The 18947-nt window shown below is 44.7% G+C and overlaps 1 protein-coding gene across 11 annotated transcripts in view; it reads right to left on the bottom strand.

Annotated features, from left to right (window-relative positions):
• Window positions 1–18947, bottom strand: part of ATXN1 (ataxin 1) — a 424117-nt gene that overhangs the window by 299766 nt on the left and 105404 nt on the right. For all 11 annotated transcript variants that reach the window (XR_006717031.1, XM_045497312.1, XM_045497308.1 and 8 more), the window contains one exon: window positions 13618–13739. The gene's annotated coding sequence lies outside the window, so the exon portion shown is untranslated. The remainder of the gene's footprint in view (window positions 1–13617; window positions 13740–18947) is intronic.

Genomic DNA, 18947 nt, shown 5'->3' with positions numbered 1-18947 from the left:
GACAAATGAAGGCGAGGTGAGAATGTGAGGGGTGAGGAGGCAAGGAGGCCAGCACAGCCTCAACTGCAAAGCCTCCTGCACTAAGAGAAGGGTGAGGAGCACAGGCCACGCAAAGGGAAACAGGGCTCCTTGGGAGATGTGGTGCAAGTCAGTGGCCCAGGGCTCAACCCTAACCTCAAGCAGCGCTCAGTTCCTCCAGCAAAAGTCACTTGCCCATGGACACAGATGCACATCTGAATTTACACCAGGGCTATTTCCCCCTTGCGTGCCAGACCCCCATTTACATACCTGCCCCCTTCCACCTGTTGTGTGTCTATTCTTATCCTTCTCGTTTCCCATGTAAATCTGATGTCGCTTAATCCTCAGACACAGAATGGCACTGGTGAAGGGAACCTCCAAGGATGATCCAGGCTACTGCCCTCCTCTTGCAGAGGAGGGAACTGTTCCAGAAAGGTTAGTAACTTTCCAAAGGTCACAAAATTTGTGGTATGGCAAAAACTGAAACCTAGATGGTGACCACGCCCTCTTCCCGAAGCAAGCGCGTTTCTAACTCTACATCATTCCATCTGCTTCCTTCTCCCCCTTCCGGGCCCTCTACTGTGCCTAAGTCACCTAGATAAGTTTTGTTGTCAAACAGGCCATTGGAACAGGCCTCCTTTTTCAGGCAGGACAAAATATATTTGGCTATTCTGCGCTCTATGGTCACTCTGCTCTGCATCATGCATGGGGACCTTCTGTCTACACCGACTGTCATTCACCCTTAACGGTCTATGACATCACACCTCCTTACGATATTTGACTCAGAAAAAATTTAAATGGTTCATGAGTATCATTAATTAATTTAAAACCATTTTAGAGGCAAATACTTTATTCTTCTCTTTAAAAAAAAAAATGGGCTCTGTTTAATTGGAGTCCTTCTTCCCAGGTCACGGCAGTGCTATTTCAGTAGGAAAGGTCATCATAGCTTGAATACCAGGTACATTTAAAACAAATAATCCAAACCAAATTAGCTTTTATGCCTAACAATAGACTGGGAATCATAAGACAACTCTTTGGGAGAGGAGGAAAGAAATTAATTTTCTGCACTAGGAATCAACAGCTGTTTGTCAAATCAAAGTCACCCGTAACAAGTGACTCCTTAGCAAGGAAAATTATTTACCTTCAAATAACCATGTCAAGCTAGGGGAAAAAAAAAAAAAGTTTCACAAAATAGCCACTAGATTCCTTCTTCTTTATGTGGCACAGGGAGAAGGTCAGAAGCTATGCAGTTCTACTGTACTATATTCCTAAGAAACTCTGATATACCGTCCACTGCTCCAGGCAGACAGCAAGTTGGGGGAAGGGAGATTCCCAGGAATATGTGAATCACAACTGTTAGTCATCGCTTCGGGAAATTCAGGACATAATCACTATCAGTTAAACATATTATTTATTTGCTAAATGTCCAAGATACAAATTTCCTTGGAAACAACTGGTATGATACCAGAGGCTCTACATAGACCGTTAATGTTCCTGTTTTGTGAGCTGGCACATTTGGGCGGGAATTTCACAAGTAACATGAAGGAGAAGTGAATTTATGTAATTACCATATGGACAGGCATGGTTTCTACATATGCTTAATCAGGGGCGGATCCAATGTGTGGGGTCTGAAGCTTACAAAGTTAGGCAAGCAACGGGAGAGAGTATTGGTGGGGTGAGTATCTTTAAGAAAGAGTTCACAAAAACTACCCACCTAGAATTCAACCCCAGGCCCTAGGAAGGGCCTGTGCGGGCTGAAGCGTCGCTAGCCCTGAGACAAGTGTGGCTGGTCCGTGACACAATCAGGCGCAGGCACACATCACGAGGGTGGGGCCACTGCCAATGGCCGACATCTACCCAATTCCCTACAGTCCTCTGACACTATACTGAATTACCTACGTGCACATTTTTGCTGAGCTCAAGTAGGTAAACAGAAAGGTTTGCACATGATGGTTTAGATGAGCTATTAAACGAATCTCAGTATGTGGCTTTACTACCTTGTCAGGAAAACCTCCTGTCCCACAGTAATTTCTCAAGCACCGATGCCTCATCTGTGGAAACCCATCGAAGGGTTCCTAAGAGAGTGTCTGAGGTCAGCATCGCAGTGCAACTAACCTCAGCGGTTCTACTTCAGTGTGGCTGAGGTGGGGAAGGACAGCGTGGAGCGGTCCAGCATAGCGCCCCTGAACCGGACGGCCTTAGGTCTGGGTTCAGTCAGAGCCGGGGAAAGGGCCTTCTGCAACATGACGTTCTGCCTCGCCCCACACCGGGTCTCCAGTGCAGGGAGAGCACCCCAGTGCCTCTTAATCACGGCCAGACAAAATGAGAAGGGAGAGGACTCTCTGAGCACCTCAACACTGAATCAATCCATGGAACCTTTCACGAGAAGAAAAAGATGTACCATGACAGAAGATGCGAGAATCACAGGCTTCTGGGATCTGAAGCACATTTCTACCTTAGCACAGCAGAAAGTCATTACTGTTCCATTAACTTTCAGGAAGCAGATTAGACCTTTCTGGGCTTTCTTGCTGAAGGCTCTTGGAGCCCCAGGGTGCCAGGGAAGTGTGGCTTAGCCCAGGAGCAGCAATCCCCAGAATAGAAAACTGAAAATAACACATTCACTCTGACACGCCAACCCACTACTTTTAATTGTGGCTCATTAAAGATGTAAATAGAAGAAGACTTATGTTCACCTCTACTACAATTTCACTGCTGCAGTAAAATTACAACGCTTCTGTTTCTATGCAGAAAGGAATACTTCTGCTTTGTGCAACATCACCGCAAGCAGAGGGCTGTGATTCACCCATTTTCCAACGGCAGTCATCACATGTTTCGGCTGGCTGTTGGACAGAGGCAAGGAGACGGGAGTGATTGACTTAAAAATCAGCGAAAAGAAGAATAAAAGACAAGTCAGTCTACAGATGGTGGCTGGCAAATTCCGAATTCTTCCTAGGAGGCATTACAGACACGCAAGCCTGCCTGTCGAAATTCTGCAGAGAATTCAGGCTGAAGAGGGGCAACACCCGAGTAAGGGGAATCAATTCCAAAGAGGAATGCCTCTGAGGCATCTAATTTTTGTTTTACCAACGTTATTTTCTCCCACTGCTCATGAAAAATTTTTCTACGTCTTCTGTTTACTCCTACTCCTTGTTTTCAACTGAAGTATGATCAACATACAATGTATCCATTTCAGGTATACGACATATTCTATACATCACTCAGGGCTCACCATGAGGAGTGTGGTCACCATCTGTCACCACACAATGTGATTACGACAGTATTGGCTACATCCCCTATGCTGCACTTTTCAATCTCTGTGACTTACTTATTTTATAACTGAAAGCTTGTTGCTTACTCATATTCTTATAGGACCTAGCTTCCTATATTAGAATGAGAATTATATCTTAATGATAATTATGAATCCAATAAGGCATTAAAAGTGAATGCATGAGACAAGTTTATTTGAAACACTGTTAAATATAAATTAAGGGCCAGACACAAAAAGACACATATTGTATAATTCCAGGTGTATGTGGGAGCTGAGATAGGCAAACTTGTCAAGGTAGAAAGTAAAGTGGAGGTGACTAGGAGCTGAGGAGAGAAAGGAATGGGGAGTTGGTGTTTAATAGGCTCAGTCAGTTAAGCATCTGACTTCTGCCGAGGCCATGATCTCTCGGTTCATGGGTTCGAGCCCCGCGTCGGGCTCTGTGCTGACAGCTCAGAGCCTGAAGCCTGTTTCAGATTCTGTGTGTGTGTGTGTGTGTGTGTGTGTGTGTGTGTGTGTCTGCCCCTCCCCTGCTCTCACTCTTTCTCCATCTCAAAAATAAACATTAAAAAAAATTTTTAAGCAATTAAAAATATGTAATTAAAAATCAAATTAAGGACACTTTGAAAGTGGGGTGTTAGGGTGGCTAGGTCTCTGAGACAGAGTACCGTTAGCTCGCTGCCTCTCCCAAGGGGATGAGGGCATTGCCAGGCAATCCCCATGGGGATGCTCACCAGGAAAACAGAGAAAACCCTGTTCATTCCTGCAAAGTGGGCACAGCAGCAGGTGAGCTAACTCCTGATCTTTGGTACCAGTATTAGGCGTCAAGTGTTTACAAGTCCTGATTCAAACGCATTAAGCACATCTGATGTTTTGGAGAATCTTACTGAAGATTAATTTCATGGAGCAGATAACCACTCCAAACCTTGTCAAGCTGGGTTTTGGATTTGGGCTGCATTTACATAATGTGTGCCTGTAGGTTCACGGACCATGACCTTTGATTGTTGGACTTAAACTTCCCCTTTCAGTAAATGTCACTGCAAATTCCCGGCAGCATTTGAAAGCACATGCTGTCTGCCTGTTGCTAAGTGTTTTCTAGTATAATAAATTTGGTGCCAATCAAATGGAAGAAGCAAAGTGCTTCCCTTAAATATCCAGGGTGCTTGCAACGTACTCAACCCCAGACTCTGTTTTATTGTGAAGGGTGACTTCACTCTGCATGGTACCCAACACAGGATGCCGGGCTCTTCCAAGTGGATAATTTGATGGGCTCCTAGAAATGGCCACCTGCCAGCCGCATCATTTAGAAGGATACTGGTCCTGAAGAAGCTGAAAATAATTTCTTTCCCATCAACTTCTACCAAGTAGATTAGGTCCTTGTGGGCTTTCGTTTCTCTGAAATCAACAGAGTGCTAGCAAAGTGGCCTTAAACCAGTGGCGGGGGGGGATTTGGGAGGGGGGAGCGTCGAGCGGATTGGAAATCAGAAGTGGTTTGACAGGCAGGAGTGAAGACAGAGTACAGGCAAGGGGATCAGGGCGTCCAGGATTCAAATCCCAGCTTTGGTTCCTGCAAACTGTGTGACCGTCTTCAGCACCAATAACTCACCCACCATGATAACGTATAATTTAAATGTAAAAGTCATACTCATTATCTTTAAGATATTTTGTGAGGATCAGAGGAGAAGAAACACGTACGGGCACAAAGGAAATAGTTTATTAACTCTCTCTTCTTAGCTTCCTCTTTAAAAGGGAAAATGTACCAGAAGGGCCTCCTAAGTTTTGTTGAGGAAGCTTTTAAAATAGACTCTGGGGCACCTGGGTGGCTCAGTTGGTTAAGCGGCCGACTTCAACTCAGGCCGTGATCTCACGGTTCGGGAGTTCGAGCCCCGCATCGGACTCTGCTGACAGTTCAGAGCCTGGAGCCTGCTTGGGATTCCTGTGTCTCCCTCTCTCTCCGCCCTTCCCCGGTTGGTGTTCTGTCTCTCAAAAAAATGAATAACGGTAAAAAACAAATAAATAAAATAGACTCCACCAGTGTTCATGGGGTCTCCACCACGCTGAAGGTCCAGCGACACTCCTTGAGGGAACATGCAGCGGTATGAGACCTGTCTTTAACTACAGGGAACTTCGAGGCTATCAGAGCAGGTAAGTAAATCGGTGCCAAGTCTGATCATGACCTTCTCCTGTTCCACAACCTTCAATGAATGGCTCTCCACCACTTGAGATCAAATTCCAACCCTGAGTATGGGATTAAACCCACTGTTTTCACCTGTAAAATGGGGCTGTGCTGCAGGGAGTTGTAAAGCACACTCACAGAATCTGCTGTAAGGCAGCTGCTCCATTAAGAGTTCACACTAATCATTATTATTACCATCTTTATTCAAGCAGCCCCGCTCCTCCCCAATCTCTCATCGTTCTCTCTCACCCACCTCACACTGGGCCCGAGCCGGTCCACGACGTGCCCTCTTCCTTCTCCTCGCTTTCATTCCTCACCCTCCTACCATTCGGGATCCTAGCCATATTTCAAAGTCTAGCTCCAAACCCCTCCGCCACGTCCTCACCACTTTATAGCTGGACCAGCCGTCTCACCCCTTTGCGTTCCCACAGCGTTTTCTCACCCTCCCAGACCGCGCTCTGTCACACACTGCGCCTCCCCTAACAGAGCAAAGACGCATGAATTCAGTTGGGAGGAAGGCACCAAGAATAAAGGCTGGAAAATTTTTATTACAAACTGAGTAACAGTCTAACTGGATACCATGAAAGTAACAGGACCATAACGGCTAACGTTTTGTGCGTGTGTGTGTGTGTGTGTGTATTTAATGGAAGTGTAGCTGACGTACATTGATATACCAGTTTCAGATACACATATTTCCTGGTGCATCTTCTAAACAGCCAAATGGTCAGGCTTTTAAATGAATACAAAGCAGGCATCTGGGCAGCTCAGTCGCTTAAACATCCGACCTTGGCTCAGGTCACGATCTCATGGTTCGTGAGTTCGAGCCCCAAGTTGGGCTCTCTGCTGTCGGCAAGGAGCCCACTTCAGATCCTCCGTCTCCCTCTCTCTCTGTCCCTCCCCCGCTCCCCCCCCTCAAAAATAAAGAGACATTAAAAAAATAAAATAAAAACAAATGAATGCAAGGCTCAGAACAGAAAAATAACAAATTCAGCAAAGGTTCTCTGCAGAACAGACAAAGATCAACTTCTAGGAGGTGCTGCAAAGTGATACGGTATTTAAGGTTTTGTTAGTCGGTCAATCAGCACATGTTGTTGACTGATCAATTTCTAAATTCGTTATTCCAACAGTGGTTCAACGTTTGTCATAATTTCACGGGCAAGCAAACTGAAGGTCAGGTAGGAATATCACGCAGAAAAAGTGGCAAATCTTAAACTGAAATTCTCTATCCCGACTTACTGACGCTAACCAAAACATTAATAGGAAAAATATATATGGCATGTATAATATATATTATAAAACAATGTACACTATTAAACAGCCTTCCCCTAATGTCAAAATATTGTTTAAAAAGATGGGTAACATGCCTCGCACATTGATCTCCATTAAATACCATTCTGAATTCCTTGCTCACAAGTGCAAATGATGATTTTTTTTAGTGGCATTTTTAACATGTGATATTAAAAAACCTCCTCCTCCCTTTGCAAAGGAACTTTTGAGGATGCCAAATTAATTTTGGAGATGACTTTTCATTTTGTTTCAGCCAAGATATTTTTTTCTCCTTTGCAATTTTAACCAAACAGAATTCTTAGAAACGAAAAAATAGTAACAAGTATATTTCTAGAGTAGAATAGCCTTTCAGAATTGAAAATGTTATATCAATCCTTTAATGTTACCCAGTCTTGGCTTTTTCAATCCCCTTCAGGAAAAAATACCACATATTCATATTATGTTGCCAATACTGGATGTGTCATTTCTGTGGATTTCTGATTTGGCCGATATGATTTTTTCATGACATAGAACAGTAAAAAGCAATTTCTAGTAACTTCACAAATATGGCTCCTGAGGAGCTGAAGTGATTCTACCTGACGTTAGAATTTTCAAATACCAAAGATTCACTCTACTGGTTTACTTAAAATGGTATGATGCTGAGTCCGGTGACTTTCGTAAAAATCGTTTAACCTAAGACATCAACTTTTTATAATTTTTACAACACCGTAATTAGCACTGAGATGATCTGAAACATTTTAAATCTTACTTGAAGGATTACTTGTCTATTTTTTTTTTTTTAGTAGGTTTCACGCCCTGCAGGGAGACCAACCCGGAGCTTGACCTCACGACCCCAAGACCCGAGCTGAGATCAAGAGTCAGACTTCAACGACTCAGCCACCCAGGCACCCCCCCTACTTGTATACTTCTAAATGAGTTGTCTCTTTTTACCTTTGGTAAATATTTATTAAGCCATACTGTGCATAGGAATGGATTCACTACTTAGAATACAAGGTTTAAAATAGACCAATCTCCACCCTTGTGGGTCATCCACAGAGATGGCTGCAAAATCAAAGAACTGCCATCCACAGAGCTCACGTAGGAAGAGAGGACATTCCCATCAGGCATCAGTGAATGATGTTCACTGGGTAGAGAAACAGAATTTCAGGCAGAAGAATCAACATGAAAAAGTCATGGCTGCTAAAGCACGCAGTATATTTAGAAAGGCAAGAAGTGTCATGTGGGGAGATGGGAGGGAGGGACGAGATTTCGATGGTGACTTGGTAATGAATTCCCAGGGATCTTGAATGTCATGCAGTTAAGTCACCATTTTATCTTGTAGGGAAAGGGAAGCTAACAAAATCCTTTAAATCTTTCCTTTTACTTCATCATATTCATTCATTGCGATGGAAAACACCAGAGGAGTATTATTTCTAAAGAAAAGTACCAACCGCTCTAATCCTACAAACATCTTAATTTTTGCTTTCCTTACTTCCAGGCTTTGTTGACAGGCACAGGCACACATTTCATCATGATTTTGTAATCAATGCGCATCAATATGTAATCGATCATAAACACAAGTTTGAAGTCTGAGTTCGATCCTTAACGTGAAAGGATCCATACTTGCGCAGGCTGTCAAGGGTTTTTAGGAATGAGAGTGATTCAACCAGACCCTTATCTTTGGGAAGGAAAGTCTCAAAACAGTAGGATGAATGGAATACAGGAAGAAAGACCTAAGGCAAATGTAGTCTCTGGGCAGTGCCTGCAGAGGTCGGGCAAGGGATGGTAACGACAGCAACAGAACAAGAGCAGAGGAATGGAGAAGAGTGGGAAGACCGTGAAGTAATAAGCAAGAGGTAAAACTCTAGCAGGTGGTCAAGGGCCGAAGCGTTGGAAGAGGAGATGGTGTCCAGCATCAATGACTGGCTGGTCGCTGATCCTGTTTCTTTAAAAACAAGGTGGGGCGCCTGGGTGGCGCAGTTGGTTGAGCGTCCGACTTCAGCCAGGTCACGATCTCGCGGTCCGTGAGTTCGAGCCCCGCGTCGGGCTCTGGGCTGATGGCTCGGAGCCTGGAGCCTGTTTCTGATTCTGTGTCTCCCTCTCTCTCTGCCCCTCCCCCGTTCATGCTCTGTCTCTCTCTGTCCCAAAAATAAATAAACGTTGAAAAAAAAATTTAAAAACAAGGAACCCATAAAGGGAGACGGGGCAGAGACAGGAGGGGGTGTAGACTCAAGTTGGAGGTACCTATGACACCCAACCAGAGCCATCTGGGAGGAAGTTGGAAGCCAATGGTCTTAAACTCCAGGGAGGAAGAGAGAGCAACGTTAGTCATTAGAGTGGAATGGATAATGAAGCCACGATGTGATGATGCCTTCAGGGAAAGCATGTGCAGTAAGGAACTCTGATGAGTTTCTTTTCAGTTTTCACGCCAACCGTGTGCAAATGTGGCAGTTTAATCCTAATTTCTTTTGATGCACCGCAAACACCTCCTTTCAAAGCTTTCAAACTGTCACCAAGGAAGGGTACCTTCCAAGTTAATCACCATCTGTTTTGATGATGCCTATTATAAGGCAATTCACTGCATTTCCTGAACTGGTGTGGTTTCACTCAGTTATACAAAACCACATCGCTTCTCTGAAGGACTGGTACAATGAGCCCATGATAGTTATCAGCAAGAAGAGAGGGTTATAACACATCACCCGGAAGGCATGCTTAGTACTGCTTTACAGAGAACATCAGCTTGGGTGCATGATGGCTGTCTAACTTCTCTAGGCTAGAAAGCCTTTAAAGAGCTTTCCAGTGATGGTCTTCAGGGAGGGTACTGGACTGACTGTTCCCTATTTATATCTGCCTTGCAAAAGCAGCGCCGATGATTTAGGAAGCCATTTGGAAAATCTGCAGTTCTCGAGAATGCCTCGTGGTAAACAACACAAGTGATGTAGTCAAATGTTCTTTTAGAACCAGCGCTCCTTTCTCCCAACCACGGATGACTACTCATCAGGAAAAATTCCACGCACTGTTAAGGACCTCCAAAATAGCAATGCCTTTGGTAGTTCACTAAAATCGTATGCCTTATAATTTCTTTAATTTTGCCCCTCGTCATTCCTCCACTTTAAAACCTTTAATGAAGTCTCAAGACACTCATGTCAACACCTGTATGTTTCTCTCCCGTGACCGACGGCCTGTGCACCTGGCTCCTGCATCACAGAGGCAGGCTTCACCCCCACTGAACCGGAACAGGCTACAGAGAGGACATCTAGGCAGATTTTGACCAAGCACGTGAGCCAAAGCCTCTTTTGCTCTCAGCATTGCTTCGGAAACCTGGGCTCTCTTTTCTCCCCTTAGCTGAAAATGAGGAAAAAACCCCATTCCCAACCCATTCTGTTATACCTTCTTGCTCTCCAAACCCCCCATCAGCAAAATTATTCGGACACGTGGGAGAAGATGCTTCCTGTCACTGCGCCTGAATGTGCCTTGCAACACAAACGTAATTTAAGACTGGCACAACTTCTCTTAAGTAACACTGTGTGTGACTAAGCAAGAGTGAAAACATGCAAAAAGTTGCAAAAAAAAAAAAAAGGTTTGGGGGCACCTGGGTGGCTCAGTCGGTTGAGCGTCCGACTCTTGATCCCAGCTCAGGTCGTGATCTCACGGTTTGTGAGTTCAAGCCTTACGTCGGGCTCTGCGCTGACAGCGTGGAGCCTTCTTGGGATTCTTCTCTCCCTCCCTCTCTACACCCCCTCTCAAAATAAGTAAATAAACCTTAAAACATACTAGAGAAAATGTTAAAAAAAAATGTTTAATGGTAGTGGTTGTGTTCAATTTTTTTTAATGTTTTCTTTATTTTCGAGACAGAGAGAGACAGCATGAGCAGGGTATGGGCAGAGACAGAGGGAGACACAGAATCCGAAGCAGGCTCCAGGCTCCGAGCTGTCAGCACAGAGCCTGATGTGGGGCTCGAACTCGTCAATTGCGAGATCATGACCTGAGACGAAGTCGGACGCTCAACCCACTGAGCCACCCAGGCGCTCCGGTAGTGGCTGTGTTCACAGCTAGGTACATTTCCCGATTAGCCCATTGGTTCCCTTACAGGCTGGCTGGGCTTCCAAGAGCTCTTTGGTTGGGTTTCTGTCAGATCTCGTCTCAGGGCTGGACCCACCAGCAAGGGCATCAGGAGTTGCACTAGAAGCAAACTCCTCTGCCAGGCTCGCCCTTGCTGGAGCAAGCAGAGAAGGGAAGGAGGGGGCCCGTGTCACCCCGCGGTCTGTTGTCAGCAGATCCAAATTCTGAATCTGCTGCTGGCACCGGGGCTGCTTTGATGTCTGTCCACTGCAGCTTAACTTTATTGCTTTCAGCAATGGGATCGCTCTCCTGCCACCAAAGTGGACAACCTCCGAGCCCTAACAGCTGAAAGAAAATAGCATTCAAAACACACTGCCAAGGGCAGCAGGCGTGGCCTTGGGATCCGAGGATAAAGCAGTCAAGGTCAGCCCAGCGCTGCTCCCACCTCAGCTCTGTCTCCTGCCCTGACACTCCGGTCCCTGTCCCCAGAGTTGACGTTACTGCTGGGCTGCACGTGGGCAGGGGCTGCTCCATGAATAGGGACAGGCAGGGTCACTGCGTGAAGAGGAGATATAAAAAGAAGGCTTCCGGAAGAGCCTCCGGCCTAGGGGACTACACATTTAGCCAAAACGAGGTTTCTAAGGGTTCAGAGAATATGCAGACTTCACATCCCAAAAAGGCTAGGGCGACTGAAGCGCGAGTGCAACCATCACAGCAGGATGCTGTTTAGATCAGCAAGCAAATACGTCCCGGGTATCTGGGATGCGCTCAGATCTAGACCCTATGCCGCGCGTGAGGAGGTAGGTACAGGGGAGGATGAAGAGGTAAACTCAGGCAGTTTTCACAAACCTCTGTGCACTCAAGAGTTGTCTGCGGTGAGTTTCTCGGGCTCGACATCCCCAGAAATTCTGACTCATCGAGCCTGGTGTTGCTGAATCTGCTGCTTTCTATGCCCAGGTGATTCTGCTGCAGGAGGTCCTGGGGCTAGACCGCCTTTGAGAAACTGTGGGCTCGGATGTGATCCCTGCCCTCCAGCAGCCTGCAACCCAGATGGGGTGGCAGCAAACACCCACAAAGCAATAGGAAGCCATACATTTTTTTTTTTTTTTTTATGGTGCAAGTTCTAAATGTTATAGGAGCTCATAGAGGCCAGAGCATTCTGGGAAGGCTTTGTGAATGTGAGCCGGGCTCAGTGGTCAGGCAGGACCTGGAGAGAAAGAGACAGCCCCAGGGAGTTGTCTTAAACAAACTTCCCGACTCAGTGTGATACGGGGACCGTGGCACACAGTATTAGTGAAGAGAAAGACAGGAGTTAGAAGGCGGCCACCAAACAGGTAAATAGGCTTTATACGTTGAGTGCAGGGAGGAGACTGTCACCAGGAGAAAGAATCATAACACTGGCGTTTCCAGATAACACTGTGTTCACATTTTCATCCCACCGCATTCATGTGGTTTCCTGCACTTCGTAATTTAACATTTGTCAGAGGGGGGAAAAATGCTGTTATGAAACCCAAATAATGCACCACTCTGAAGCGGACAGCAGGCTGCTAACAAGAGTGATATGTGAGCATCATTTAAAGTGTCATTCAGAGCTCTGTTCAGAACAGGGATGTTCAGTAAGAAAGAAAAATAATCAATCCTGTTCAACGTAAGACAAAGTTTGGGGCTTCGTGGGGTTCAGAGACTGGCAGATAACCCGTATGACAGTGACAGCCAACAGAGAAGGAAGAGGGAGATCCACGACAGAAAAATAAAGGACGATATTACATCATACTATACTGTAATATATCACATTGCATTACATTCATATAACAACGTGCCACGTTGTCTTTAATGCCGCAAGACATTACTAACCACAGACACCGCAAGGCCTCTCTGACCAAAGGGTTGGTTCGCAAGATCGTAGGGAGAAGGAGGGAGAAGGGCCCTCCCTCCACCAAGTGCCTGGCCCCTCTTCTCCACACTGGCCCATCCAGCGAGCACCACCCCTGCCAAAGATTACTTGCCAAGGGCTCACAATTGATTTGGCTGACCGAGAACCCAAGGGTCTAATTATTTCATTAATTTCGCTAGAGTCAGCTGTGGGATTTTAGAGCTGCAAGAGACCATGAAGGCGTGCGCTGGCATTTTTACAGGTGACTCATTCCACGAGGACGAGTAAGTTGTCCAAGGTCACCAAGAGAGATGTGCAGAAGTAGCTTCCGTGTGAGGACCGTGCCCAAGAACTACAACCAACGAGGCTGATCAACCTTCCTTGGAAAAACGACAATATGTTTGTGTCTCGTTGGGAACTTATCTGTTGTTTGCTACCAGTTTGGAGCATTTGAATTCTACCTCCAGATCGAGGCTGTCATTCAGGGCTCCACATACGGTTTTTAAAAGGTGCTCAGAAATTATTTACTGAGCAAGACGGAAACTCCCAGCACTTCTCACTTTGCCCATCCCGATACTCCACTACGGGGTAACAAATCTGCCTTCAGAGTGAATCGAGGGTCTCGGGTGTGCTTAATTCCTTACGCTCTCAGCTAAAAGGAATGTCTGGAAGGTGTAGTCTGTTGGTTGTTTGTGTGTACAGTTGTTTGTTTGTTTGTTTCGGTCTTCTCTAACCACAAATGCATTGTCCTCAGATCCCACTACTCTGCAAATTTCAGAAACACACTGAGTAAATTTAGTTGCTCTCTGGGCTCTTCATCAACATTCTCTCAAACATCCTGTTGCTTGGGTTGTGGAGGAACAGCCATGCCCTTAAAAAAAATGTCCCGAGCCACCGAATAAACGATGGTTGATGACATCTAAAGCTAACGAATGCCAAGTCCTTTGGAAGACTTACCCACAACCATTCGTGTTTCAAGACCATTCATACAGGCTGAAGTCCACTCTTTCTTCCTCATGGCCTGGGGAAGCAGTGCATCAGAGGCCTCAGAATAAACTCTTTCATTTTGCTCCAGTATGCTACAGGAAAAGAAAACAAAACAAGTCAGAATGAAAAATGCCACTTCAAGCAGTTAGTTGATATTCAGGGGGAAATCCCTGACCTCTCTCAGATGTATTCTTTATAACCTCAAACAAGCATGTTCATGATCAGAACGAAGCTATCACACGACTGATCTACATATGGTACCCTGAAATACTAGAGGTGGGAAGAGAGAAGGGGGAAAGAAAACGGAACACCTGTCGGATAGGTAGCGTATTCTGAAAGCTGGGATATAAACCACCGGCAACGTGCTTGCAGAATTTCAAGTTTACTAACTGAAATAAATATATAAAGAAGGATTCCTTACGTTTAATAATTAGAGATAACTGATGGGCAGTTATCAAGGATAGAAAGGGGAGAAAGTTTCGTGTCAAATCAAAAGTCATCTGATTCTGCCCATTAAAGACTCAGACTCACTGAGCCAACATTAACATCTTTAAACACAGGGCGGTTAGGACTGAACAACAACAACAAAAAAGAGACAGGGTCAGAAAGAGGAAACTTTCTATTTTGCACCGGAAACAGGTAATTTAATCGATGGGTGTTCATGCCGAGTCTCGATACAACTTGATCAAGAACTGCCCCCCGCCCAAGCTGGAAAACGGCATTTACTTTACACGCTAAATATGAAACGAATGGTTAAAATGCGCATGCCTCTCTACCCCTCCTCAGAGGTGCCAACAAAGCATACACATGAGAACCGTGTGTGACAAGGTGGCTTCGGAGAGTCCTCTTCTGCTTTGTGACTTATAACAGTCACCTGTCACGGGGTTTTGTTCGAGCTCTTCCCACGCTCTAACAAGTCCCCCCCACTGCTGTTTATTTTGACATTGGCCATTTGAGACTGGAAACGGCCTTCCAAAACCGTCTGCAGCCTTTTCTAGCCCTTTAGGAGCTCTTCCTCATCTGTTTTGCAAACACACAGCAAGACCACCATCCGGTTCTCTCACCAGGATGACTGCAACCCACTTGTGACTCCAAACTCCACGTGTTTGCAAAGGTCCTGCGGCCACTGCCAGGTCACTATCCGATGACCCAGCTGTAAGAGAGCGGATATATACTTTCCTGTCTCACAAGGTGACTGCGTGAATTACCGATTCCTTGAGAGCCTTCTGAAGCCATTGCTTGATAAAATACTCAACGTGTTCGAAAAGACCTTTTGGGGGGAGGGGGTTGTGTCTGTCTGTGGTTAAATTCATGTAGGCACTCAGAACTTTTGAGGAGGAAGAGAAAGCTGCTCTGGGGTAATGTTTAAACGAGCGAGTTGAGTTGAAGCCCATTATATTTTCAGTCTAGTTGGAAGAGTGACTGCCTGAAAATGGCAAAGTCTTTTTTATTTTCTTGATGCTATCAATACCCACCGAAAGTGGGGTTGTCACGATTTTTATTAGCCTCTAGAGCAGCTTTTTCATGCAATGTAACTCAGCTCCCACTCAAATGTGTAACAGCAACATATTGCTAACAAATCAACACAAGCCAGGAAGTTCAGAGCACGACAAACTGTCTTTAGCTTACCGTTTGGGTAAAAACAGAATTTGAAAGGGAAGAGGAGGATTTAGGCAAGCCCACTGCGAGTTATTGGTATCAATCTTCTTTTACTAAAAATAAACTACTGCCTTTCTTTCATTTGTTACCAGCTCTCCAGCTCGGTGGTTTCGACCTGGAGGGGTCTCTGTCGTCGAGTTCAAGATTCTTCCGCAAAGGAAGCTGCCGGCCCAGGGAGGCCGGGCACACAGCAGGTTCATCTGCGCCTTGACCAGACTCTGGGTGGAATCACTCGTGCCCACTGCTCACTGACTGCCACGTATGGTGTTGGTTCAAAGTTTACCAGAAGCTCTCTATTTTCTCTCGGCCCTCTTTCTCTCTCTTTCTCTGTGCTGTTTCTGCCTAAAGAAAGACATTCGCTTCTGGATTCTATCTTGGCACCAAGTGGTAGTAAAATCATCCAGGAGAGGAAGCACGCCTCCCTCATTAGCTCAGGGCCCTTCCTTGGCTGCCAGAGCCAAGGGACAAGTCCACACGGGGCAAGTCACACGTCTTGTGGAGGAGGAAAAAAAAGGGAGGGACAAGGACGGGTCTCAGTGACACGATTTCCCACTCTTATCTCTGTAGATGTGAAGGAGTCGAAGCGATTCGTTTTGTGATTTATAGTCGACCCTCAATGACACACCGTGCACCAGGTATGAGACCGTTTTTGTCAAAAGGAAACCACCGAACATTCTATCCACTTCCTTTCAAGCGAGAATTTCAACATAACTTCCATCTTCCAGCAAACTCTTCAGCAGGGCCGCTAATGCTAATAACCAACAAAACACCACAAAACAACCAACCAACAAAACAGTTTAATCTCCTTTGCATACCCATTCTTGCTCGAAGCCATAAACAGAGATAAGACCAAAAGTCTAGACAGAACAAAAGAACACCAGGGGACTACAGCATTCACAGATATGCCTGCATGCTGAAAGTTACCTGGATAAACAAGGATCTCAATCCAGATGATATCCTTACAGGGTCTGAAATTCGATAAGCATTTTCGTGATAACTTTCTCAACAGCTCTAAGCAGCGACAGCAAAGTAGATCAACACGTGTCAGAAACAGTGGCCTAAAAGCAATGAGGATTTTTTTTTCCCCTTTCTTTTCATCTGAGTTTTGCAGCTAACTGGATTTTTCAATTTAAGTCACAATCTCCCAGGTAGAATTAGTTCCTTATCTCTCATATAAAGGGACACAAGTAACTGTTCTCCATCATTAATTCCCAACTAGAATTCAAGTTGTTTTTATATGTATTTGAGTATCCCACATCAAATGAAATCTCTAAATTGTATCTTATAGGACCTGTTAGGAATATCACTATTCTAAAATTCAACAATTAGACTGCATGGGGAAAAAAACTACCAGGTTCGTGGTGGAATACCATGCCGGTGGGGAATGGGTATTCTATTCAATATATAGTGCCAGGAAAATTAGCTCATTATTTGGAAAGAGTCAGATCCCCATCTTACATGATTCAGAAAATAGATTCTAGATAAATTAAGCAATTAAACATACAAATACGTGCTTTCACAGACATATGTATATGGGTATTTATTATACAAACATCATTTTATACAATTAAATACAGAAAAATAATTTTATAATCACAAGAGGCCTTGTAGGCCATTGCATAGACTTTGGCTTTTTACTCCGAGTGACAGGAGAAGACACTAGAGAATTGTGAATGGAGTAGTCTAATGCTCTGCCTTATGTTTAAGGGATCATTCTGTCTGCTGTGAAGAACAGGCCCTAAGGGGACAATGCTGAAGACAGGGAGCCCAGGTAGGTTACTGCAAAAATTCAGGTGAGACACCCAACACGTGGACTGGGGGAGGAGGTAGTGAGAACTGGTGAGATCCTGGATATATTTTGAAAGTCAAGTTGACAAGGGGTATAAGAGCAAGAAAAGAGTTAAGAAGGATAGTTCAAATTTTTGACCAGATCATCTATAAGAACAGAGTTGCCATTCACCAAACAGAAAAGATCGTGGGAAAAGCAGGTGCTGGGGACTCCATTTTTGCATGTTAGGTTTAAAATGCCTATTAGACATCCTTAGATACCAAGTAGATGGTAGGATACGGAAGTCTAAAATACCATCCCCTTAAGTATGGACTGGATTGAGTCACTCTCGTCTAGCAAGCAGAGGCTGGCAAAGGTAACAGGTTCCATTTCCAAGATTAGGTGACTACATGACTGGCATCCATCTTGAATGTCCTCATACATTCTCTCCTGGGTCACCCACCAATGCCAGGCTATGAGGCCAGCCTGTGGAGGGGCCCATGTGGTCTGCTAGCATCTGTACGAATGAGCTTGGAAGCAGATCCCAACCTCACCCCCACCCCATCCTTCACATGAGGCTGCAGCCTGGGCTAATTAATGGCTTGACTGCAACCTTATGGGGGCCCCAAGCCACAGACATGGATCAAAGATGTGCCTTGGCTCCTACTCACAGAAACTGTGAGATAGTAAGTATTTGTTATTTGAAACGCCCAAGTTGCAGGGTAATTTATAACACAGCAGTAGATAACTAATACAGTCATAATGTGTTAAGACGCTGTTCCACGAATTTTATATGACTTTTTACAGTTGGAGAAACAGTTGCAAGGAAGTTACATCGCCTGCCCAACACCACACATAATGTGACGGAGGTGAGACTCCAACGCGGGCCATCTGACTCCAGAGCTGAAGCTCTCTGTGGATGCATGACCAGACCCCTCCAGGATAACCTTTTCCACCTCGTATGTGCATACCTAAAATATGACTCTCCCTTGCAGGAAGTGTTAACATCAGTTTATATAAACAATGGCCAAGTGCATCTTTACCAAACTTCTTACCCTGTCACGTAGTTCTGTGATTCTATTTTCAATCTCCCAAATACCTTAACGATATATACTGAGCCGTCAAAGAAGATGGAAAGGTGGCCCCTTGCCATTTGAAGAGTAACCTCCATCTGGTTCTTCAATTTCAGTCTGATTAATCTGGTTAATTTAACTATGAGAGAATTTCCAGCATAGTTTACAAAATGCTAATATAAATTCCGATAGACTAAATGTCCTTTTGCACATTTAAAGACCTCTCACTAAAACTGCTCAGTGCTAAGAAAACACCAAGACGCTGGATAAGACAGCCACGGTATTTCTGCCTGAATTTTTTTCTTTTTTTTACAGAATAAGGGACAATCAATTTTCAGTTGCCAATAGAGAGTCACCAAGGATTCAACAAATACTAAGTTTCTAAGTAGGAACTGGCAAGGCCAAAACATAAAGAACAAAAGCTTTTGAACTACATAATGTACAATAACTATCATCCTTTTAATGGTTACAACAAATTAAGACTTTTCCATTCTTCCCCCAACACAGACACGAAATACAGAAAGTGAAAGACGTGACCTCTGTACCTCTGTCTCATTACAGATTTAGAACGTCGCTGTTGTCAGAAAGGAACTGTTGCTGGTTCTTGTAGCGTCCTTATTTTTTAGGAGGACAATGTCCATCAAGTGCAGCCAGGAACATGTTCCTCATCCACACTGTGGAAGACTTTTCTCTTGTTTTAGCTGTTACAATTATGCCCACAACCAATGGAAACCAAAGAACTAGAAAGAAAGAATCATAAGAAATAAAAAAAAAAAAAAAAACACCTGCCATTTATAAAC

The sequence above is a fragment of the Leopardus geoffroyi genome, chromosome B2, assembly GCF_018350155.1.
Source record: "Leopardus geoffroyi isolate Oge1 chromosome B2, O.geoffroyi_Oge1_pat1.0, whole genome shotgun sequence".
Classification (NCBI taxonomy): Eukaryota; Metazoa; Chordata; class Mammalia; order Carnivora; family Felidae; genus Leopardus; species Leopardus geoffroyi.
This window is presented reverse-complemented; position numbering and strand designations above follow the sequence as displayed.